At 42.6% G+C, this 24,720-nt stretch overlaps 1 protein-coding gene across 4 annotated transcripts in view; it reads left to right on the forward strand.

Annotated features, from left to right (window-relative positions):
- Window positions 1-24,720, forward strand: part of sertad2b (SERTA domain containing 2b) — a 64,493-nt gene that overhangs the window by 23,053 nt on the left and 16,720 nt on the right. For 2 of the 4 annotated variants that reach the window (XM_043696693.1, XM_043696692.1), the window contains exon 2: window positions 7,088-7,249. The gene's annotated coding sequence lies outside the window, so the exon portion shown is untranslated. Of the gene's footprint in view, window positions 1-6,481; window positions 6,675-7,087; window positions 7,250-9,536; window positions 9,739-24,720 lie in introns of those variants that run through there. The other 2 variants (XM_043696694.1, XM_043696695.1) reach the window with 2 other exon arrangements.

The following is a 24,720-nucleotide window of genomic DNA, read 5'->3' on the forward strand; positions in this document are numbered from 1 at the left end:
CATGATGCAATTGCCTTTGTGACAGAAAAGGGTCAACTTTCAGATTTCAGTGTCCTCGACCAGCTCCATTCAATGGAGTGACTGTTTAGAAATGCTGTTTCACACAAGCATGATCAACATCATTGTCCTATTTCAAATATATTCTTTAAATTACTTTATCGCCACTTAATGGGTGATCATCTGGCAGGGTTTCAGGTGATTGATGAAATTGGTTTGACAGTTTCTCTCTGGAGTCCAGAGCAAAGCAGAAGAACTTGCAATCTGAGTGGGGCCACTGGGAGGGATGTCACAAAGCACATCCCCACACAAAGTGGGTTGGAAATTAGCAACACTGTACCCCAAATGGTACAAAACAAGGCTGGAACAGGTCAGTTGAATATTTCAACTAATAGAGATGGGTCATTATTTAATAAAGGGGGAATAAAGGTTATGGGATCAAGGAGTGTAGGTGAAGGGAAACTATAGATCAGCCATGATCACATAGAAAGGTGGGTCAATGGGCTGAATGGCCTCTTCCAGTTCCTATATTTAAACTGAAAACAAAATAATATTTGACAACTTTACAAGTGTAACATATATGTATATATGATCTATAATCTTTCACTGTATACTCATCTTGCAGGACATTTTTTTTGTTTCTTAAGCATATAGTTTTTCCAATTGCCCATGCTTTTGTTAGCTGCTTTATCAGTTGCCAGTGCCGTTGTCTGTGAGGTGTAATATATCATGTGCAGTATTGTATAACCTGGCAAGTGAACTCCCAGACACTGTCCAGCACCCTGTCTGACAGGGTGTATTAGAGCACTGGCCATCGTGGTTAATTCCTCAGCAATGCGAGCAGATGGAGACTCCTGCTAAAGAATGACCCCCTTCTGGATGTGAGAAAGCCCAGTAAAATACAGAGACAAGATGATGATGTTAGCAGTTGTCTTCTGTATTAGTATAAAATAGACCCAGTATCACTTTACCACTTCCCCAGCACCTTTCCCCCCAGCTATTACAAGAACTCTGTGTATCTAATGCCGAATCCTGGAAAGTTGCAATCAGAATGATGTTTTAAATGATTACCTGACATTGATTTTGAGGAAGAGGGGCTGGGTGTAGGAGAGCTTTCCTTTTTCACACTTTCCCTCTTCTCTCCCATAATGCTACTGCTGTATGACATTGGGCAAATTGTAAAATAAATTGTTCCAAATCTCTCTGCAGGCTTGATTAGACAAAGGCTGGTGTGTTTCAGTGGTTGATGGGAGCTTTGTGCCTGCTTTAGTATGTTTTGAGGTAAATGTAGATGGCTGAAACATAGATGAGGGCCAGATGCAGTTTGGCACATGGTCAAACAGCTGCTGTTGTTGCTGGGTTTCATTAGCTCGGAGTTAACTGTTGACCAGCAGTGAAATCTGCCATGGAGCTTCCAACTGCGTTGTATGAAAGCATGAATTCTAACAATGTACAATTGAATCTTTCTGCAAAAAGACATTTTACAATCTTAAAGAGCTGTGTGTCTGAGTAAATCTCTCATTTTCTTTTTTTTTGTTTTCTCTCATTTATCCTCCCCTCCATCTCCGAGGATGGTTCATTGCTGTAAAGCAATTGAGACCTGGATTGCACTCTGACACAATCCAAATTCTAGTCTTGATGGACTGGAGTATATTTTTCAGGTTTATATTTGCTAACTCTTGGAAGTGAGAGGGAAATAGGCCAGGACAGAGTGAGGGCTAGAATAACTTGATGAGTGCAAAATTATTTTGAGTAATTTACTGGACATGAATTGCTGCCTGGGCCAGTACTTCGTATCCACACCCTAATTACCCTTCAGGTGTTGGTAGTGAGCTGTCTTCATGAACTAATGTAATCTGTGAGGAATAGCCCACAATGCTTTTAGGGAGAGAATTCTACGGTTTCCACCCAACGGCAGTGAAGGAACAGAGATAGATTTCCAAGTCAGGATGGTGAGTGGCTTAGAGGGAACTGCAGGGGATGTTGTTCCCATGTATCTTCTCCATGCCCTTATCCTTCTCGATGGAAGTGGTTATGGATTAGGAAGATGCAGTCAGAGGATCTTTGGTGAATTTCTGCAGTGCAGCTTGTAGATAGCAGCAGCAGCAGCAGCAGCAGTGTGTACTGAGTGTCGGTGGTGGAGGGAGTGGATGTGGATGGGGTATTAAGTGGGCTGCTTTGACCTTGTTTTGACAATGATGAAATCTCTTCCATCTTTCTGTGCAGTGGTCTTTTGTGGGTCTCCAAAATTAATTGATCCACCATTGCTGACGGGATGGATCCTGGGCTTTGGAATTGTCTCTATAAACCTTAAATTTCCTTTAACAATACCGCTGTGAAACAACCTGGGAACCCATTACAATGTTAAAGTAGCAAAGTAACTCCAACATGTTACAGATACATCTCTGCTGTCACCTGTACGGTTCAGACATGCTGTGCCAGTTCGGACTGCCATTGTCTGTTTCTGTTTCTGTCCCCACCTCCTCCGATAAATGACTGAATTTGGATTTGAAATGCTTGTGAAGGATCTGGATTATTTTTGCAGTTCAATGTTTTGGTTGAGATTCTGTTTGCATTATCTGTCCAGACACTTTCAGTACATTTTCATCTGGGATTTACTTTTATCTTGCTGGCAATCTATTGAAATACAAAATAAAAGATGAGGTTTAACTGATGGTGCAGTGAGTGAGGATATAGGTTGGTGAGGTCTTCAGCCATGAAGAATTAAATGATCTCCGGTCTCATCAGCCGAGGGAATTGTATTTGTTTCCATGAACTAAGATTTCCTAGTGTTCTCCTTTGAATCTATACCATTGACCTAGACTTCAGTTTACAGACAACAGTTACAGATAGGCAATTAGAAGGACAATTGTAATAAGGATTATGCAGTAGGTGTTCTGTCTACATATATACTGGGTAAACCGCGGTGGTAAAATACTGTGGAGGATACATTCCAGATACAAAACTGTGTTCCAGAGCAGTAGGTTAGAGAATCAACCAGAGAATAGACTATTTTAGATCAGTATTATGTAATGAAAAAGAACCAATCAGTAACCCTTTTGTAAAGGCACATCTGGAGAAGAGTAATCATATGATATAATTTTACATTAACTTTGAATGTGATGTAATACAAAACTTGGGTCTGAAATATGAATCAAGAAAATTATAAAGACCTGAAGGGGAAATTGCCTGTGCCGAATTAGGAAGCCAAATTGAAAGGTATGATGGGAGTTGGGTAATGGGCAGCTTTTAAAGACTGAATACATAATGTACAACAAACATCCATTCCTTCAAGACCTAATACCACAAGAGGATAAGTGAGTCGACTCCTAGAAAAGGAACATAAAGATTGTGCTCTATCCCAAGAGGAGGTTTACAAAGTTAGCAAAAACCAAGGAAACCTGAGGATTGGGTGCATTTTAACATTTATAAATTCATGCAGTTGTGCAAAAGGCCCTTCAGCCCATCAGATCTATACCAACATAACTCCCACATAAAATGCACTAATCCCAATTTCCTGCACTTGTCATAACATTCAAGGATATAGGACATTTCAAGTACTCATCCAAATATTTTTTAAAGATTGTAAGGTTTCCGGTCTCCACTACCTTCTGCAAAGAGACCCAAGAAACTGATGAAGAGAGAATAGAAGATGAAAGCAAATTAACAAGAAGCCTAAAAACTTCTATAAGTCTAGGGAGAATAAGGAACTGAAAGAAAGTAGGATGAGTAAGTACAAAGTGTTGGAGAAATTAATGGGACTGAAGTTGACAGGTCGGGGAGGAAGTGAGCACTGCAGATGCTAGAGATCAGAGCCAAAGAGTGCGGTGCTGGAAAAGCACAGCAGGTCAGGCAGCATCCGAGGAGCGGGAATTCCACAGGTAGATGAAGGTGGGAGGTTATGGTGATAGGTCGGAGAGGAGGGTGGAGGGATAGGTGGGAGGGAAGATGGACAGGTAGGTCAGTTCAAGAGGGCGGTGCTGAGTTGGAGGGTTGGATCTTGGATGAGGTTGCGGGGGAGGGAAAATGAGGAAACTGGTGAAATCCACATTAATGCCGTGTGGTTAGAGGGTCCCAAGGTGGAAGATGAGGCGCTCTCCCTCCAGGCATCAGGTGGAGGAGGCCCAGGACTTGCATGTCTTTGGCAAAGTGGGAAGGTGAGTTGAAGTGTTCGGCCACTAGGCGATGGAGTTGTTTAGTGCGTATCGCAGAGATGTTCTCTGAAACATTCCACAAATGTGTACCCCCCAGAGATGGCCTGGTCCCCAGCCCCAACACTGGACATTCCAGGCTGTTGCAGGTGGTGGCTGTAGAGAGTGTGCATGTGCTCATGTACATCTTTTAAAATTCAAAAGACTTTGGAATATTTTCTGCAGATTGGAATGTAGTAAATGAGGCCCCACTGTTTAAGAAAGAAAGGAGAGAGAAACTAGGAACTACATCATGACATCAACACCAGGGAATCTATTACAAAGACATTTAGTAAATAGTAATTGGGCAGATTTGCCATGGATTTGTGGAAAGGTTTGACAAATCTGTTTGGGATTTTTTGAGGTTGTAACTAGCAGAATATATGAGGGGAACAAGCAGAGGTTATATCTGGGTTTTCTGAAGGCTTTCGTTAAGATGTCCACACATGAGGTAAGTAACCAAATCAGAGTGGGTGAGATTGAGAGTTATATTCTCATCTGGGAGGTTGGTTAACAGCAAGAAGTTTAATCATTTAGGGTTGGCAGGTTGTGACTAGTGGAGGCATCTCAAGAAGTGGTTTTAACAGGAGGCTGTGCAGCCCTTCACTGCTTCCACAGTCCTTCCACATTTTGTGTCATCTGCAAATTTTGAAGTTGTTCCTTGTGCCCCAAAAAATAAAAATGTTTCTGAAACGCCTCTGTTCCTTTGAACCCTTCCCTCTAACTTTCTTTCATGTCTCTCTTATAACTTTAATGATATCTTCCATTAGCTTTTTAAACAATTCCTAAAATAAAAACAAATAGTCTCTATCACTGTAGCTGAGACTCTAATATTCTTGTATCCAATGCTGAAGCTGCAGTGGTTTAGGAATGTTCAGAAGGACTGTGCTGACCACTTAAACTCTTCAAGATTCACACTATATCAGAATATGTTTTAAATTCTAGTTCAGTCACGTGATGGGACCCACAAGTGACCGTAATTATAGTTTACTAAATAGTCAGACTCCTACGAAAATGGCAGTATGCCATTTTTGTCTGGCATGTATAATGCACTGTCAATGTATAAGGTCTTTAACCCCTTGAAAAATTTACAGGCTGTCTGAAAAATATTGTCAGCTTTAATTTCAACTTGCTTATTACAGTACAGTGCAGCAACTCTTAGAAGTGGCTTTGTTGAGACATGTTTGAAATGCCTCCATATTGTGCCAGTGGTTAGGATCTGATTGGTAAATAATCAATAATAGCTCAACTGGGAAGAGAAATCAAATCCCTGTGCAGAGACTTGAGCTCACCCAGACGCTGACTCTCTAGTGTAGTGCTAAGGGAGTGCTGCACTGTCAGAGGTGCTGTCATTCTGATGTGACATTGAACTGCAGCCCAATCTGTCCTCGCGGGCACAGTCTCAAGAAGAGTGGGGGAGTTCTCCCAGTATTCTGATCATCCTTTACCCCTCAACATTGCAGTAAAACTGATCATCTGGTCATTTATTACATTGCTGTTTGTGGGAGCTTGCTAGCTGCCAGGCTGCTGACATAACAGCAGCAACAATATTTAGGAGAAACTATGTTTACAGTATAAAAGGAGGCCATTTGGCCATTATTTCAGTGGTATAAAGGACTTAATTGCATATAAAGCAACTTGGAATGTCATGAGTTCATGAAAGATGCTGTTGAAAAGCAAATCTGTCTTCCATTGCTCACATCACCAGCTAATTGAGCTCAAGATAAATTTATTTATCGGGAAGTGTATTTGAGGGTGTACTCAAAGTAACAACAAAACAAACTTTCCAAAGTTGGAGCTGCATCATGGTTGGGTCCATTCTCCTCTGTTGGTCATGCCCTTCTGGATGAAGATACTGGACTAGTTCTTACAATTTGGTGTAAAATACACTATTTGCATGGAAGGCAATCATGACATTGGGAAACCAATGCAAAGGGGGCGGGTAACTTGCTATCTGAACCCCTGCTTCATGATTTGCACAACATACAAAGTAAAAAAATCTACCCATTCAGAGCAAAGCACTACTCGCCTACGTACATACTGAAACTTCTAACAATTTTTTTGTGCAGTGATCTAGCTTGCATTTTTCCAAGTTCTGAGGAAGAGTCACTTGGCCAGAAATGTTAACTGTGATTTCTCTCCACAGATGCTGCCAGACCTGCTGAGTTTTTTCAGCACTTTCTGTTTTTGTTGCTTGCTTATTTAGGAAATAGTGTATTTGATTGAAGCTTGAATACATGAAAACAGTATATCGAACTGAGAGTGACACCTTCTCTCTCAGTTGTGTAAATATGTTGTTTCAATTTAAAACTAAGCAGCAAGTTTCGTTTTGACCTGAGGAAGGGTTTTTGTTGGAATTAGTTCAGGTTTTGTTAGTTTGCAAGTTGTACTTTTTCTAAGCAGCTTTAAATATGTTTTCAAAAGAGGAACCTGTAGGACAGCCAGTGAACCGGATATCAGCCTGGAGCTGGATTGTTTGTCAGATTGGTGAGTTTGCGTGTAGGTTTTTTTTGGTGTGGGAGTAATTTCCTGTTGTTGAGTAGAATTTTTATATTTAGAGCTACCTAGCAATTGGGGTCTGTAAGGTTTTAGTTGGTTTTGGAATCTCCCTGCTCCTGTCTTCTCCACCTGACCCCCCCCCCACACACACACACAATTTTGCTTTCCCAAAGGAAAGCTAGAGAGTAGAACAAGACTCCTCTTCCTCCAAATCTTCCCCCTGGCCCTAACCCTCTTTTCTGCACCCCCCCCACCAAACTTCCTTTCTGCTTTTCACTCCCCTCCACCTTCTCTGTCCCCTCACCAACCCCACTCTTCCAAATCCCAATGGGTGTAGCTCTTGGTCAAAACTCTCGTTCACAAAGTTTCCCAGCTAACAACAATCTGCATTTATATTGCAGCTTCAACAGAATTAAATGACGAAAGGGGCTCCAGGGGAGTGATTATGAAGAAAAAATTGTCACCAAGCCACAGGAGGAGATATTGAGGCAGGTGACTGAGATCAAAGAGAAGTGGAGCGGTTTACCAAAGAAACACCAAAGTTTAACATTCAGGTGTTGAAGGTAAGGCTACACATGGTGGTGATATTTTTTCCCTTTATAGTTCTTTTATGGGAGATGGGTGTCACTGGGTCAGCATTTATTGTCCACTCCAAGTTCCTTTTGAGAAACTGGTGGTGAGCTGCCATCTTGAGCCACTGCTGTAGGTAGACCTTCAATGTCCTCATGGAGGGAATTCCAGGATTTTGATCCAGCAACAGTGAGTGCTCCGAAAGCTAGTGCTTCCAAATAAACCTGTTGGACTATAACCTGTATTGCATGATTTTTAACTTTGTCCATCCCAGTCCAACACCGACATCTCCGAATCATTCCTCAGACAGCATCTTCCAAACCCATGCCCACTCCCGTCTGGAAGGACAAGGGCAGCAGATACACGGGAACACCACCCCCTGCAAATTCCCCTCCAAGCCACTCACTTATACTAAATTGGAAATATATCACCATTCCCTCCATGAGTGGCCTGGAGGGGGATTTGCAGGGGGTGGTGTTCCCGTGTATCTGCTGCCCTTGTCCTTCCAGACGGGAGTGGGCATGGGTTTGGAAGATGCTGTCTGAGGAATGATTCGGAGATGTCGGTGTTGGACTGGGATGGACAAAGTTAAAAATCATGCAATACAGGTTATAGTCCAACAGGTTTATTTGGAAGCACTAGCTTTCAGAGCGTCGCTCCTTCATCTGATGAGGGAGCAGCGCTCCGAAAGCTAGTGTGCTTCCAATTAAACCTATTGGACTATAACCTGGTGTTGTGTGATTTTTAACTCTGAGGAAGCAAGAATCTTGGAAAGTTTTGGGGCTGGAGAAGATTACAAAGAATGGGAGGGCAGTTACTGCAGAGCATTTTGAAAGCAATGGTTTTAAAGTTTTGAGGTGTTGCTTAATTGGGAGTGAGTGGTCTTGGGGGAACAGGACTTGGTACAAGTTAGAATGTGAGTATTAGAATCTGGAGGATAGAGTGCGGTGGGGAGGGGGGGACCAATGGGGAGAGTTGGAGTGGCTGAATCTGAAATTAAAAGCATGAATTAGAAACCTCCTACTGCGGTGGTATAAAACTTACTGCAGAATACTCAAAATTTTAGGAATGTATGGAGTTATAAATTTGCAATAAAGACCAATACCATAACCGCGTGCTAAGCTGGCAAAAATAAAACAGGACAGATGAGACCTTCCTTGATGAGTTGGGGATAAGGCAATTCTCGGAGAAAAGGTTAAAACCAGACTTTGAGGGTGGGGGAACAATCCAGTTCAGACAAGAGAAAGCTACTGAACGTGAGCCAGGCTGGCCAAATCCTGAACAAAATCCTTCCCACAGGTCAGTTAAGAGGTGGTGGGACTAAGACTACATCAGTCTTTGGTTAAAGAGACCAACACTCGCTCTGTTCAGGTGCTGCAAATCAGAAACAGATTCAGAAAATGTTGGAGAAACTCAGCAGTCTGGCAGCATCTGGGGAGAGAGAAACACAGTTAAGGTTTTGGGTTTGGTGACCCTTCATCAGATCCTGCACATCCCTGTTCATCCTCCAGCATCATTGTCAGGGGTCAGGTAGCTCATCCTATTTAAAATCCACTACGCTCCAACTCAATATTCCGGTGATCCTAGCTGAGACCTGTCTCTGCAGCCAGTGTATCAGCTCAGAGGCCTTAGGAAAACGAAGGAGATATTTGGATTCTCTCCCTCGTGCGCCAGTCTGCCTGAAGAGGTGAACAGGCTCCAGACAGTCTTCACCTTTGCTCTAGTGAAATCCGGGAGTGAGATTGGGTCTGTCAGTTTGTACCAACTAATGCTACAGTGTCTTCTCATAAAGGCTTCATTTCCGAAGGCTTACAAGGGAAAAAGTGTCTCCGGGATTCAGCACTCGCTCATAAAGCTGAGAAAATTACAGAAAGGGAATAAGTGACGGTTTATTGAAATGAAACTCCTCTCTCAACAACAGACAGTAACTTGCATTTGTTTAGCGCCTTTCAACACAGTGAGACAGTTGTTAGTTTTTCACCAGTGAAAGCTGCTGGTTGATCTTTCTTTGCAGTGTCACACACTGGGGCAATATTGTTAACCCACGGCCTTTTCTCTGTCCAGTTTGAAGAATGCCAAGGAGTGATGCGAGGGTAGAAGCTGAAGTGTTTGAAGATGTTCTGAAATATCTGCAATTTATTGTAGGATTGCTGCAGTGTGGGAGTGAGTCACTTTATTGCTGCTCTGGCTTCCCTCCCCCTCCCCCTGGCCCTTTAAGCGGAAGGCAGGGTGCTGTGGCTGATTGACAGCGAGTGTAGAAATGCTATGTCCCTCCCCCGAGCCAGAGACGGGAGGTTCCAGCCCAGTGTAGTGGGCTGTGTGTGATTGCAGGCGCCTCTGTTAGGGGGAGAGCAGGAGGGCAGCTGCTGTGGGATCGATACTGGGGATCTACTGAGATCCTAGAGAGCCTGTGTGAAGCTGAGGGGAATCGATCATGGAACTGAGGTGGTATTGCACATGACAGAGACTTTAACCAGACTTGGTAAGAGCAATGTTGTATATCCCAGCGGGTCTGACTGGTAAGACTTCGGGCGCATACTTTACAGCAAGTTTTCAAACTGCGGAGGCTGTTGTGTGAAGGATTACGCTGAACTGAAACTGGAATTACATAAAATAACACAAACCGACAAAGTACACACAGTCTTACTGCTGCCAGTGCGTTTCGAGACTAGTCAGTTAACTGCTTGTCAGCAAATATACTTTTAACATTGAAAACTTTCCGTTCCTTAAGCGCCAAAGGCCACTGCTCAACCTCTTTTAAAATACAGTAACCAGCAGCGGTTTGTAAAAGTTGACAAACTGCTGTGTGGGAAGCCCAGGCTGGGAGCTGGGGGAATCTCCAGTTTATCCACAGAATTATCATGATGTGGAGATGCCGGTGTTGGACTGGGGAAGCACTAGCTTTCGGAGCGCTGCTCCTTCAGGTGGTTGTGGAGTACAGTATAAGGCTTATACTTCTCAACCACCTGATGAAGGAGCAGCGCTCCGAAAGCTAGTGCTTCCAGATAAACCTGTTGGACTATAACCTGATGATGTGTGATTTTTAACTTTGTACAGAATTATCAGCACACTTTAAAATTACAAAGTAATTAGCTGAGTTAATCTGATTGTGAAGACTTTAGGTTGGTGTTTTGGTTGCTATAAGTAGAGGGTATTGGTTTTAGACACCAATTACTGTTCCCAAATGCAGCACAGGCAACAAGCAATGTGTTATTCTCTGTTCAGGAGTGTTTTTACGGGGAATAAATGTGGCTCTTCTTTGACTTAGTCTGTGTGAATGGTAATTCCAGTTAGTGATAGGCCCTTTTATACCATTTAGCTAAATGCATAGAATATTAGTATATCAGAAGATGCAGAAATTGGCCATTCACTGTCGATCTGATAATTCGCAACTCCACTTTCCTGCCTTTTCCCTGTAACCCTTGATTCCTTTCCTGATTAAACATCTATATACCTCGGTACTGATTATACTTAAATGACCCAACGTCAACAGCCATCTTGAGATATCTACCCTTTAAGAGGAGAAATTTCTGATCACCTGTGTCTTAAATCTGTGGTCCTTTGCTCTGAGATTATGCCCTCTGATCACAGGGGAAGCTATCTTTTCTGTATCTATCCTCCCAAATCCCCCTAAGAATCTTATGTTGATTATTGAAATGATTCGGTGCCTGTCTTGCTGAAAACCAGCTTTATTTTGCACACTTTTGCATGGAGGTGGTGAACCTTTGGTGTAGTTCCCATTGGAATTGTTTGGGTGTTTTGTACAGTGCAACAATAAGGCTGCAGAGAAGGTGCACTGAGAGCAAGATCAACATTTAAATTTGAAGTCTGAGAGGTCCATTCAAAGTCTAGTAATAGTGGGAAAGTTCTTGAATCTGTTGGTTCACGTGTTTAAGTTTTTCTATCTTTTGCTTGCTGGAAGAGGATGGAAGAGATTATAACTCTCCCTCTTTATGGGCATTTAAGCGGGCATTGGATAGGTATATGGAGGATAGTGGGTTAGTATAGGTTAGGTGGGCTTGGATCGGCGCAACATCAAGGGCCAAAGGGCCTGTACTGCGCTGTATTCTTCTATGTTCTATGGTGGGAAAGGTCTTTGATGAAGGCTGCTTTTTTAGTATCTATCACAATTTTAAATGAACAGCATTAGTTTATTTCAGATGAATTATTTTGGCGTTGTAATTGGACCTCTTAGATAATGTGTCATGAAATTCTGGAAAAGGTGATGGACAAATAGAGACCAGCTCCTGGTTAAAGCTAAGGAAGAATAAATGTAACAACTGTGTGATATGAATAAAAAATATTCAGACATTTGGTGTAAATAAATTTAACATGGTACTACACTTTGCAAAAGGCTGTCGTGGTTTTGATGAAGTCTGACACCTTTTTAAAGGTCTGTATCTCCCTGTAGTTTTGGTCTTCACAAAAGTTATTTTCCTGCAGGAATCTGGTTTCTTTTCTTTTTTTTGTGAACAGGATATCTAACTCTCCTGTTTTTTTTATTCCTGTTCTTTTTTTATTTTTTTTATTTTTTTTCCCCACACTACCGCCTAACTGCGCCTAAAAAATAAAAAAAAGAACAGGAATAAAAAAAATAAACAGGAGAGTTAGATATCCTAACTGCGGTAGTGCTTATTTTTTCCCCAGCACCCATGTTGTGTGTGTGTAGGTGTGAGACGCAGTGAAAGACACAAGGTGCATGAATCTTTATTCAGTTTCCACCACCAGGAAGATAGGAAAACACTCGAGTGGCCAGTGACAAGCCACAGTGCCCTTCACATCAAAGGGCAATGCTGTGTGATCAAGGAATCTGGTTTCAGCTTTAATGTCCAGAATTGGATTGGCTGCACTGTAATGTTCCCATTAGTAGGAAATTTAGCTTTTGATCTGGTCATTTGATTTTCATAAAAGGCTTCTAATATTCTAACTTTGTAAAGTTTTCAATGAAGTGGTTTTGAAGTAATACGTGTTTGTGTTTAAGGCTGATGTTTAGCACTATTTCACTGAATATTGGTATCAGGGAGAATGATGTTAGCAAAGTGACAATTCAAATCCTATTTTCCAAAACTGTTCAATTGTTTCTGGGGTTTTTTTGTCTCTGTCTTTCGCTCTGTCTGTCAAGCTGTCTCTTTTTTTGTGTCTCTCTCTCGCTCGCTTGCTCTCTCCCTCTCTCTTGCTCTCTCCCTCTCCCTCTCCCTCTCCCTCTCCCTCTCCCTCTCCCTCTCCCTCTTACTCTCTCTCTCGCTCTCTTTCTCTCCCCTGTTTGTCTCAGTATGAAGCAGTGGGTGACAGTTACACCATTAGTTTTTGAAAGAAGCATGAATCTTGAAGTGTAACTGTGTCTTGAGTCTAAAGAACGAGTTGTTTAGAGGGTGGGGAAGGGGTCAGTTGACACACAGGGCCAAGGTCCACTTTAAACGCTGAGTAAGGGCTGTTAGCTCAACAGTATGCAGAAAATTGTGCCAACATTGGGAAAGTAGAAAGTGTAGGGTGGGGTTGTTGGGATTGGTGTAAATTCTGTTTTTGGACTATGTACAATATAGGAAACCAGTTGGATCAGTTTTGAATTGTTCTTGATTGCCTGTCCAAGACAAATTATCATCATGTTTGCGAATGAGCAGAGAACAAAATGATCTTGCAGAGTGTCTATGGGACTGTACCTACACTTAGTTGTGGAACAGTCAGTATTAAACTTGCATATAGACGTACCTCTTCCTTTTCAGCAGAAGCTGATTAAACCCCAAGGTGAAGTACAAATAGTTTACAGTACATTCCTGCTCCCTCCCTCAATAAAGCAAGCCATTGAATTCTTTAATCAAAACTTAACCCCATTCTCCACACTCTACCCTCCATTTTCTAATGTATTAATATACCTTGCAACAACACCGATGGACTTTATATATGGGAGAGTTTTTCTTTTTTCTGTCTTGCGAATTTATCCTGATGAAGGGCTTATGCTCAAAACGTCGACTCTCCTGCTCCTCGGATGCTACCTGACCTGCTGTGCTTTTCCAGCAACACCCTTTTTGACTCTAACCTTTCAGCATCTGTAGTCCTCAGTTTCTTCTTTTGTGAATGTATGCGTCTGCCTGTCTGTTTTGTTCTGGGTTTTTCCATAAATCCATTAGGCTCCGGGGAAAATTTGTGAGGGAGCCTCTGAGGGGACCTGGTCACCCTTGTTTATGCAGAGTGGGCAGGCAGGAGGCTTACACATTCCTACCTCGGATGCCTATCCGTGTGAATGTTTGGAATACAGACTCTGAATTAACTGGCCTCCTGAGAGGTTCAGGATTCCATTTTCTTTATCACTTTATTAAATAGACTTTTCTCAAACTGTTATTTTCTCTTCACTACATCCTGATTTTAGCCCCTTGAGCATTTCAGATTCTGATTGCTACCGCACTGCTGGCTCTCTGGGCTATAAACTCTGGAATTCCCTCACGAAACCACTCTTACTTTTGTCTATAATCTCTGTCTCCCCCTCCTGTAAAGAGGCTTCTTAAAATTTGCCTTTTAGAATATTTTGATTATCAATTCTAACATCTCGTGCAGCTAAGTGTCATGTAAAGCATGTTGAGGTGTTTTGTCATTTCCAAGGTGCTGTGTAAATGCACGTCACTATTGGCAGCTGCCTGGGTGAAACATTTAGTCCGACTGAGATTCGTGGTTATAGGGACATGTATAATCTCTCTGAACAATATGTTGATTGTCCTGCTGACCACAACAACTAAGAATGGAGACCAGAACTGACCCATTGAAGATTCAGTTCTTTGTCTATGACTGCTGGAGACTTTGTTTTAGAAGTTTTGTTTTTACTTAGTTTGATCTGTGTGAGTAGATTCCAAAGTATTAAAAATGTTGCTTTGTGAATAAGACCATAAGGTGTCGGAGTAGAGGTGGACTATTTGGCTCTTCAAGTCTGCTCTGCCAATCGATGAGATCAGGGCTGATCTGATAATCCTCAACTCCACTTGCCTGCCTTCTCCCCATACCCCTTGATTCCCTCCCTAATCAAAAATCTGTGTCTCAGCCCTGAATATACTTAATGACCCAGCTCTCTACATAAAGAATTGCACAGAATCACTCTGCTCCGAGTGAAGAAATTCCTCTTCGTCTCTGACAAGGATCAGTTGGCTGCCCTCAATCCATACTTTGTCGCTCACTTTGAAATGCTTCTTATTTAGAACAGGATTGTAACTTGGTGGTGAAAATTTCCATAGTGGAAAAAATTGAACTTTTTAATCTTATGTAAATTAGATCCAATTAATACAATTTGCACCTTTTTTGCCTTTGAAGTAAGGGCTAACCTTGTTCTTCAAAACTGAATCAATTTGTAACATATTTAAAATGACATTCCAAAACATTTCAAATTGGATGTTGTAGAAAATGTAATGAAATACAATTTTTCTACATTGAGCACATGAGGCCCTGCCTCCACCCAATTGTAATTCTTCTGAAGGTTACTGTACACAATCCATGACAAGCCTTTATAGCCCTTGGAGTTACCCGATCCTCAGTCCCATAGCACTTCAGCAGCAGCTATCCCAAGTTTCAGTGTGTCCTTCCGCACATTTTCCTGGAACTTGGAATGTGCCAGTCTGCACCGTTTGGTCAAGACCAACTTCATGAACTGGAAGACCAACACATTTCAAAGACCAATGATCCCCGCCGAGTTAGTGGTCTTCCCGGTGCAGTCAATGTTTACTTCAGTGTGCATCCCGGGAAACAGACCAGAAACAGAGCCTTGTACCAGGGAGTTCCTTGGGATGACCCCGTGGCCCAACATTTCAACTCCCCCTCCCACTCTGCCGAGGACATGGAGGTCCCTCCCCCACTCACCTATTGTACTCTATGCTACTTTCTCCCCACTCCCACCCTCCTCTAGCTTAACTCTCCACGCTTCAGGCTTTCTGCCTTTTTTCCAGATGAAGGGCTTTTGCCCGAAACGTCGATTTTGCTGCTCCTTGGATGCTGCCTGAACTGCTGTGCTCTTCCAGCACCACTAACCCAGAACCTTGACAAAAACTGCTGCATCTCTCTCCCCTCTCACTGCAAAGGCACGTTCCATAAGGAGATGGACAACATTCTCTTCCCCACCATAGTCCCCTCCAGTACAGCAATGTAGAATGGGTCCTTTCACTTCTTTGTGCACTTTATAATCACTGACAAATTTTATTGGTATCTATTCAATATCCAAAAGTTTTGAGGAGGCATTCTGACCTATGCTGTAAAATACCCCAACTCATTATTTCCATAATAGGAAACATGCTCCTGATTTAAAAATTGGACAGAGAAGCATTTGTCAAGTCAGGCTGGCAAAAATGTCCGTCAATAAACTGCATCCACCCTCCACAATCAAAAGGTGTGGGTCCATTCCCACTTTCAAACTGAATATGTAAATCCAAGTTTTCACTTGCTGCAGGACTGGGCAGTGCTGCAATATGGAGGTAGATGTAAAAGGTCCTGAGCCCCGCAATGCGGTGAGATCTCCTGATGTCCAGAATTATCAACAGGTTATCTGGTTATTAAATTGTTTCCTTTTGTGTAAATTGGCTCCCACCTTTTGTCTCATTAGCCCGTAGTGACTACCTCTGAACAGTAATTCAATCTTTGCAGAGAGCTCCCAGATCTCTCAAGGGCATGTTAGCATAATATGTAAACACAATCTCTCTATCTCTTGTTCGTTCTTTATTTCATTACAGCAATACAGAAGTGTACGCAATCAGACTGAGTAGGTAAAGGATGCCAGTCTGCTCTCTGGAATACAGCATTTGGTAGGTTGCAATTTGGGAGTTATCAGAGGGTTATTACCTTTTTGCAATTCCCTTCTAGATCCCATTATATAGTGCTGGGGAGAGGGGAACGAGTAAGTCTCCACCCCCTCATTTCTGTCAGTGGCAGTGATTGCTCACATGGGAGAGTCGGGGAAATGAAAGAGAATTATCAAACCTTTCATAATTAAATAATGTGAGAAGATGAGAGATTAGGAGGAACTCCTTTATGCAGAGGATTAGTGGGAACGAATCTGTAAGGGGCTACTCAAGAAAATTTAATAAATATTTCAAATTAAGGCAGATGTAAGGTTTAAGGGGAGAGTGCATGTCACTGGGCTCATTTTTACATCTAGAACAATAGTTGAGACAGATGATGGTTGATGGCTGCTTTATGAACCTATTTCATACTTGGGTGACACTTAGTAAATATGTATTTACAGCCTTTAAGGGCTTGGTGGCTTAATGGGAGTATCTGTACCTTCGAATCAGGAGGCCTGGGTTCAAGTCCCACCTGTTTTAAAGGTGTGGTAACTCTGAAGCGTTTGATGAGAAAATATCTCTCTTTCCAGCTTTTGGATTGCCTACTTTCCAGCAGTATAGTACATTTTATAGGAACTCCGAGCCAATTTGTACACAGCAAGCTCTCACAGGTAGTATTGTGATAATGACCAGACCATCTGTTTTAGCCGAGGTATAGATCTCCAGTCAGAATACTGGGAAGATCTTCCTCAAATAGAGATCTTCCCAAGAATATGAGTATGCAGATGGGGTCCCAGTTTAAGTCTCATCTGAAAGACAGCAGCATTGACAGTGCTGCACTGGAGAGACAGCCTGGATCAGTCTGCTCAAACCCTGGTGCAGGGCTTGACCCTAGAACCTTGTGGTTCAAAGGTGAGCACGCTACCGGGTGAGGCACACTGAGTCTTCTCCTCACATTAGTCCTGAAGTGATCCTAGAAGAGTGGTCACTCAGATATCAGTGTGTCTGAGCTCTGTGAGCAACTAACTATTAAACATGGTGTTAGTGACAGGGTCATATTAGAGTAAAACTGTGCAAGCAGGGCATGGAACTTACATTCATGAAAATATGATGAAACTATCTTCATAGAAGTCTGAGTACTGACCCCAGTTGAACAAAACATGCAAGTGGACTGAGTGGTAGAACGGTTTGATTTGCTGTATTCTTTCTTTGATGAATTATCTTGGGACTGTTTTTCATCTGTTGTTGCTCTGCCTCTTGTAGTAAGGGGTAGCAGGTGCAGAACTCAAAAAATGTAAACAGCTGAAGCAGTTAATGGCGACTCAAACCTGTAAAGAGCAAGTATCTTTCCAGGCAGTGTGGGAACTGAACCCATGCTCTCAGCATCACACTGCATTACAAGCCAGCTGCCCAGCCAACTGAGCTAACCGATGCCCCACTGTAAAGTTTATTGACATCTGCTTCAACATCTGTCTCACTTTTGAAAATGAAACCAAACCAAGAAATCTCGCACATAGTCAGCTTCTGAATATACTTTTTCTGATGTCGCAGTGTTGGTTCAGGTAAATGTCCACCAACTGTTTACTTGTTGTGATGTTTGCCTGCCCTCAGCTTCTTGCTTTGTAACTTTGGATATTTATTACCACTTCCCTCAAATTAGTTAATTATCGCTATTTGAAATGAAGGTCAAAGCGAGGAGGGTGTTTGGGAAGAAACTGACCAATTGTTCGAAATGATTCATTTCATTCTCAAACCTACAGATACACATGCACACACAGACTGGATACAAACCATGTCTGCCAGCTGAAAGTCTTCTTTGACAGTTGAGCTCACTCTTTGGTCATGTTCCCTGAAGACAAAGTATCAATCACACGAGATGTGAGGGTGTGCCGAAAGACCTTAGTTTGTCATTTTAATTGCTATTTAATGACAGCCTCTGATGTTATTGAGGTCTGAGGAGTAAATCTTTTTCTTTGCATATTGTTATTAACCCCTGTCATTTATGGTCATAGAATAGTTGATTGTACTTGTTAAAGTATTGTGTTCCCATTGATCACTGAGATGACAGTGGTGCATCCCAAGCCAGCTGGTGGCTAAACAACACACTGTCACTGAGGTAAATGTCTTTATTGTACAGCTGAGCCCCATTGACCAGTATCATTGTTTGACTCTGGTGGAGGATTTGTAGCATCTGTGGAGAGCACGAAGGTGTCTGCCTCACTTCTGTAGACTGATGTTCATTCAGGTGGATCAGGAATGGGGTTCACCACCAGGCAAAACAAATTCTGATTTTAGATTCACTCTCTGTCTATATTTTTGTCCATCTGGATTTGAATATTTCTGAATGTGTGAAAGGAAAAGCATAGGAGAAAGTGAGGACTGCAGATGCTGGAGATCAAAGCTGAAAATGTGTTGCTGGAAAAGCTCAGCAGGTCAGGCAGCGTCCAAGGAGCGGGAGAATTGACATTTCTGGCATGAGCCCTTCTTCAGGAATGAGGAAAGTGTGCCAAGCAGACTAAGATAAAAGGTAGGGCAGAAGATGAGGCGCTCTTCCTCCAGCCGTCGTGTTGCTATGGTCTGACGATGGAGGAGTCCAAGGACCTGCATGTCCTTGGTGGAGTGGGAGGGGGAGTTGAAGTGTTGAAGGAAAAACATAGCAAAGATAACTGTTACACCCTTTACAGATGGGGGTGGGGTAGGGATCAAGAGAATGGTATCAGAACCACAGAGACACTTTGCATCTGTCGTCACAGAAGAAGATTCAGAAAATCTCCCAGATGTTCAAGGCAACCAAGGGATTTGTGAAATTGAACTAATGAAAATCAGATTTTATAAAGAAATGATACTTGAATAATTAAAATTTGGAGATGCCGGTGTTGGACTGTGGTGTACAAAGTTAAAAATCACCCAACACCAGGTTATAGTCCAATAGGTTTAATTGGAAGCACTAGCTTTTGGAGTACCACTCTTTCATCTGAAGGAGCAGCGCTCCGAAAACTACTGCTTCCAATTAAACCTATTCGACTATAACCTGGTGTTGTGTGATTTTTAACTGAGTAATTAAGTGTATTAAGGGTTGGAACATTTCCTGGACCAGATAACTCTCCATGATGGAGCGTTAAAGGAGGTAGGTGTGGAGACAGTGGATGTATTGATGATTATCCTTCGTCAATCTATAGATTCAAAAAAGGTGGTTGCTGCCTGGGAGGCACCGAATGTAAGCCCTTTTTTTGAAGAAGGGTGGAAACTAACTTTGTGGTTTGTCAGTAATTGGGAAGGTGTTTAGAATCTCTTATAAAGGACATTTAAAAAACAGTGGCAAAGTTGGGCAGTGACCATAGATTTATGCAAGAAATAGTGTTTGGCAAGTTTAGAGTCATGGTGTTCCCAACCCCTTCGAAACTTAAATAAAATTAGAATGCAGGGGGCTGAAAGATTATACTAATACGGATTAAGAATTCTTTAATAGAAAGCAGAGAGTAAGAATAAATGGACCATTCTCGAGTATCGCAAGGCTCAGTGTTCAAGGTTCAAGCTGTTCACAATCTGTATGAACGCTTTGGATGTGTAATATTTCCACATGTACTGATGATACTAGTGAGTGGGGACACATGTTGAGAAGGGTTCAAGGAAGTTTCAAGAACATTTAGGCTCAGTGAATGGGCTATAATATGGTCAATGGAATGTAATATGAATAAATATGAAGTTATTCACTTTGGTAGGAGAACAGGCAGAATGTTTCTTAGATGGTAAGAGATTGAGATGTATGGGAGCCCAAAGGGACCACCATGTTCTTGTCCATGAGTCACTAAAGGTGAGCATGCAGGTGCAGCAAGCAATTAGAAAGACAAACAGTAATTTGGCAGTGATTTCAGGGGGATTTAAGTACAGAAATTAAGATAGATAATGTGGTGCTGGAAAAGCACAACAGGTCAGGCAGCACCCGGGGAGCAGGAGAATCCATGTTTCAAGCATAAGTCCTTCATCAGGATTCAGGAATCGTCGATTCTCCTGCTCCTCGGATGCTACCTGACATGTTGTGCTTTTCCAGCACCACACACTTGACTCTGATCTCCAGCATCTGCAGTCCTTATTCTCTACACAGACATAAAGATGTCTTGTTGCAATAACATAGAATCTTGGTGAGGCTGCACCTGGAATATTGTGTGCAGTTTTCATCTCCATATCTAAAGAATATACTTACCATACAGGAAGTGTAACCAGTCCTCACTAGTTAAGTCTCTGAGATGGTGGGGTTTTGTCTTTGAGGAGAGATTGAGGAATGAAATCCTCAGCTGTTATAGGTTTCCTGTTTAAAAGAAAGATCAGTCCTTTAGTTCATCATCTGCACATAATGTTTGCTGTCGACCCCATTAATGTGAATATGATCTGTCTAAATTTGACTTGATCTTGAGATTCTCATCTTTATATCTGGGTGTACTTTTTGTTAACAATTTACATGGCTTTGACTTGCCATGCTTTAAGGCTTTGGTTTAAGGTCCTACATAGTTTTCCATGGTGTATTAAAACAAGTCCAGAGGGAAAAATCATAATTTGAATACAAGCAGTTTCCACAGAAACTGTGAACAGGGCACACTATGTTTCACTGGAAATAGTTTTGAGTCTGTGTCTCAGGGGAGTGTTGGAAGAGCTGCCTCCCATTTCACAGAAACAGATTGTGTTTGAAGTGGGAGTTGCTTCAGTTTTCAGAATATGATCTAAACAGGGCTTTTTTGCCAGTCTATCTTTGGTGCTAAATTAAGAATGGATTGGTGAAATGGAAGAGAGATACAGTTTCTTCCATAATCTGTGAATAATCTGTCATTGAGCCCTGTACATGACCCAGTCCTCCATCTCCCAGACTCGGGGGTCACTCAGTCTTATTGAGTGGGGGAACACTGTTCTTGAAAAGGTGGTCAGTTTCTGTTAAATAAACTCTGCAGAATAGGAGATAAGGGTGCAATACTGAAAATTACTTTCTGCATTAATGTTTAGTTTCGTATTTTGCAATAGCAACTTGACCTTTTATAGATTTATAGAGATGTACAGCTTGGAAACAGACCCTTCATTCCAACTGGTCCATGATGATCAGATATCCTAAATCAATCTAGTCCCATTTGCCCTTTGGTGAGTGTCCCAGGAACAGTGTTTTAGATATCAGTCTGTTTCCTGGGACAGTTTGTTTACCATCCACACTGCTATTGTCTTCAATATCCAGCAGAATTTATTTCTCTCTGTGGGTGATGAGTGATTTGCCCAGTATAGTTGGAATCACTTTCTACTAAATTTTCCTCCGACATCCTGTTGTTTGTGGAAATGTGCGTTTTTAATATTGCAGGTTGCTGCATTCTGGGTTTAGGATTGGGGCCTGTGATGGGGGTTAGGGGCAGAGCCTGGGATAGGGGTTAGGGGCGGGGCCTGGAATGGGGGGTTAGGGCCGGGGGGGGCGGGGCCTGCGAGGGGGTTAGGGGTGGGGCCTGCGATGGGGGGTTAGGAGCGGGGCCTGCGATGGGGTTTAGGGACGGGGCATGTGTTAGGGTTTGGGTTGGGGAGGGTCATGTCCAAGTTGATGCACTTTTTTCAAATAACTCAGGATTTTGATTAGAACAATTATCTCAATTTGCAAAATAAAAACCTCTTTAACCAATTTGCAGTGAGATTTCAGAGCAAGAATGTGTTTTATTCAAAGTGAAACTGCTGTGGGGAACAGTGTTTCTGCCAATCAAGGACTGATATCCTGACACATGGACCCTGCTTCTGCCAAGCTGTAGGGAGGACTCGAGCCCCTTGGTGGAGGGAGGGGCAAACAGCTGGCTTGTACTAATGGAGAGTAATCCCAGTGTGAACAACGGGAGGGTAAACTGCAGTGATAAGGCCTGGCACTGGCATCATGAAAACAGAGAGTAGGATAAGATTGTTGAGAAAGTAGAAAGGAGGCACTTTGGGAAATGTAGCCAGTCTTCAGCTCCCGGCATGTCAGTCACCTGCTGTAGTTTAACATTACCCACCATTCACCTACATTGTGGATTGCATATCCAAATATTGCAGAGTCTCGTCACACCTGAACCTGATGTACAAGGACATGGGCGGCACGGTGGCACAGTGGTTAGCACTGCTGCCTCACAGCGCCAGAGACCCGGGTTCAATTCCCGCCTCAGGCGACTGACTGTGTGGAGTTTGCACGTTCTCCCCGTGTCTGTGTGGGCACCCTCCGGGTGCTCCGGTTTCCTCCCACAGTCCAAAGATGTGCAGGTCAGGTGAATTGGCCATGCTAAATTGCCCGTAGTGTTAGGTAAGGGGTAAATGTAGGGGTATGGGTGGGTTACGCTTCGGCGGGTCGGTGTGGACTTGTTGGGCCGAAGGGCCTGTTTCCACACTGTAATGTAATCTAATCTAATCTAAAGACATCTCGATAAGAGTCTTCACTCGTGAATTGAAAGGGATATTTTGATGCTCATTTCAAATGCAGCAAAATCCAATTATCCAGACCACCTCAGCTGGTGTGTCAGAGTCCGGATGCTGCTGAAAGAGCCCATTTGCTTCTCTAAACTGCTCCACAGTTAGCTGAGGATAATCTGTGTCTGGATCCTGTGTAACCATTACTGTCTCTGCACCAAAATGCTTCACCAAGGTTCACACTGGGAATTCTTGTCTAGTCCAGCCTCTGCATCATCTTCATTCCAGACTTCCACTCTGAACCTTCATGTGACATCACCCAGAATGGTTTCACAGTAGTGTTACAAAAATTATATAATAGTATGACAACATGTCAGTTAAGGAGATTATGGGGTCAGATGACCTAAGGTTTGTTGCAGTTTAAGGATCATCTCAAAGGAGGAAGGTATGATGAAGAGATTGTGGGACGGAACAATTGCCCCATTGGGAATGGTCCTGAGGCCTGAATCAGGAGCCTGGAGATCTTGGAGGGTTTGGAGGCTGGAGGTGATTAGAGATGGGAAAGGGTGAGCCCATGGAGAAATCTCAGCACAAGGATGAGAATTTTCAAGTGCAGTCGTTGCTTGACCAGGACCCAGTCAGTGAATACAAGGGGTGAGAGGAGTAATGGGACTTGGCAACACACAGTCAGCAGAGCTTTTGATTAACTGAATAGTTGAGACACAGGTAAGGGTTTCAATAAGGTGCACCATGTTAGGCTATTGGATAAGATCGGGAACATATTCAACGCATAGAGCATTGACTAACTCAAGAGACCAAGAATTGAGCTATGGGAGTTTTTCCAGGATGGCAGTCAGAGTGCCGCTGGGATCAGTGCTAAGGCCACAATTATTTACACTGCTTAATGACTTGGATAAGGAAAGGGAATGTAATCAAGTTTGGGAAAGCTTATGTTGAGGATGACACCAGATCTGCATAGGGATATAGACCGGTTAAAGTATGCAAAACCTGGCAGCTGGGAAATTGTGAGGTTCTCCATTTTGGCAGGAAGAATAGAGGAGTAGAATAGTATTGAAATGGGGAAAGCCCTGCAGAAAGCTGCAGGACTGATCGATCTGGGGGTCTTTGTGCATGGATCTCAAAAAGCTAGCATCCAGTTTCAGTGGATAATAGGGAAGATAATGGAACGTTGGCCTTTATTTCAAATGGAATGGAATATAAAAATGGAGAAGTCTTGCTAAAATGATACACAGCAGTAGTTAGAACAGTTTTTGTCCCTTTATCTGAGAAAGATTTGCCATTGGACATAGTCCAGAGAAGGTTCACTTGGTTGAACCTGGGTACCGAGGGACTGTCTTATGAGGAGAGATTGAGTAGATTGAGCCTGCACTTGGTGTTAGGAGAATGAGAGGAGACCTGATTGAAACGTACAAGAGTTTTCAGGGATTTAATACGATAGATGCAGTGAGGTTGTTTTCCCTTGTGGGAGAGTCTAGGACCAGAGGGCTCCATCTCAGTTTAGAGTTGTCCATTTCGAAGCTGAGGAGGATTCTCTTCTGAGAGTAGTGAATCTGTGGAATTCTTTACTACACAGGCTGTCCAGGCTGGGTCACCAAATAGATTCCAGGCTGAGCTAGACACATGTTTAATCAGGAAGGGAATCAAGGATTATGGGGAGAAGGCAGGCAAATGGAGTTGAGGATGATCAGATCAGCCCTGATCTCATTGATTACCGGAGTGGACTCGATGGGCTGAATGGCCTGCCTGTGCTCCTATAGTAAGGTCTTCTAAATTGAGACAGAGTGAAGGTGAACAATGTTGCTCGGGTGAACAGTTGAAGAAATGTTACACCTTTTACACATTAGCAAATACAATCTGACACAGTTCATCTCAAAAACCAGTTTGTCTGAGTTCAGACCCTCACAACAAGGTTAAATGAATTGATGATCCAGTGACTATAGTGTAAACTGTCCAGTGTAGATTAGCATTTAACTGCAATGTTTGAGTATGGTTATGTGCTAAAGGAAACTGCAAATGGAAATTGAGCTTTGTTGAAAAAAAACTTTGAACAAAAGACTTGAACGGAGTTGCTGAATATAAGTTTTCAGTTTCTGGTTTTTATTATCCTCTGTGTAAACTGACCAAGGTAAAGTTTGTCATATTGCAGATCAATGACCTTTCAATGCAGTAACCTCTGTGACTCTCAGATAAAGCCACTTGCTGCTTTCTTTTTGGAAAGGCTTCCAATCGTTTTCAGTCATTTCCTTGAAGCTGCTTCTAACATAGAGCAGGGCAGCTGCAGCTATACTGAGGGG

Source organism: Chiloscyllium plagiosum, chromosome 9 (genome assembly GCF_004010195.1).
Source record: "Chiloscyllium plagiosum isolate BGI_BamShark_2017 chromosome 9, ASM401019v2, whole genome shotgun sequence".
NCBI lineage: Eukaryota > Metazoa > Chordata > Chondrichthyes > Orectolobiformes > Hemiscylliidae > Chiloscyllium > Chiloscyllium plagiosum.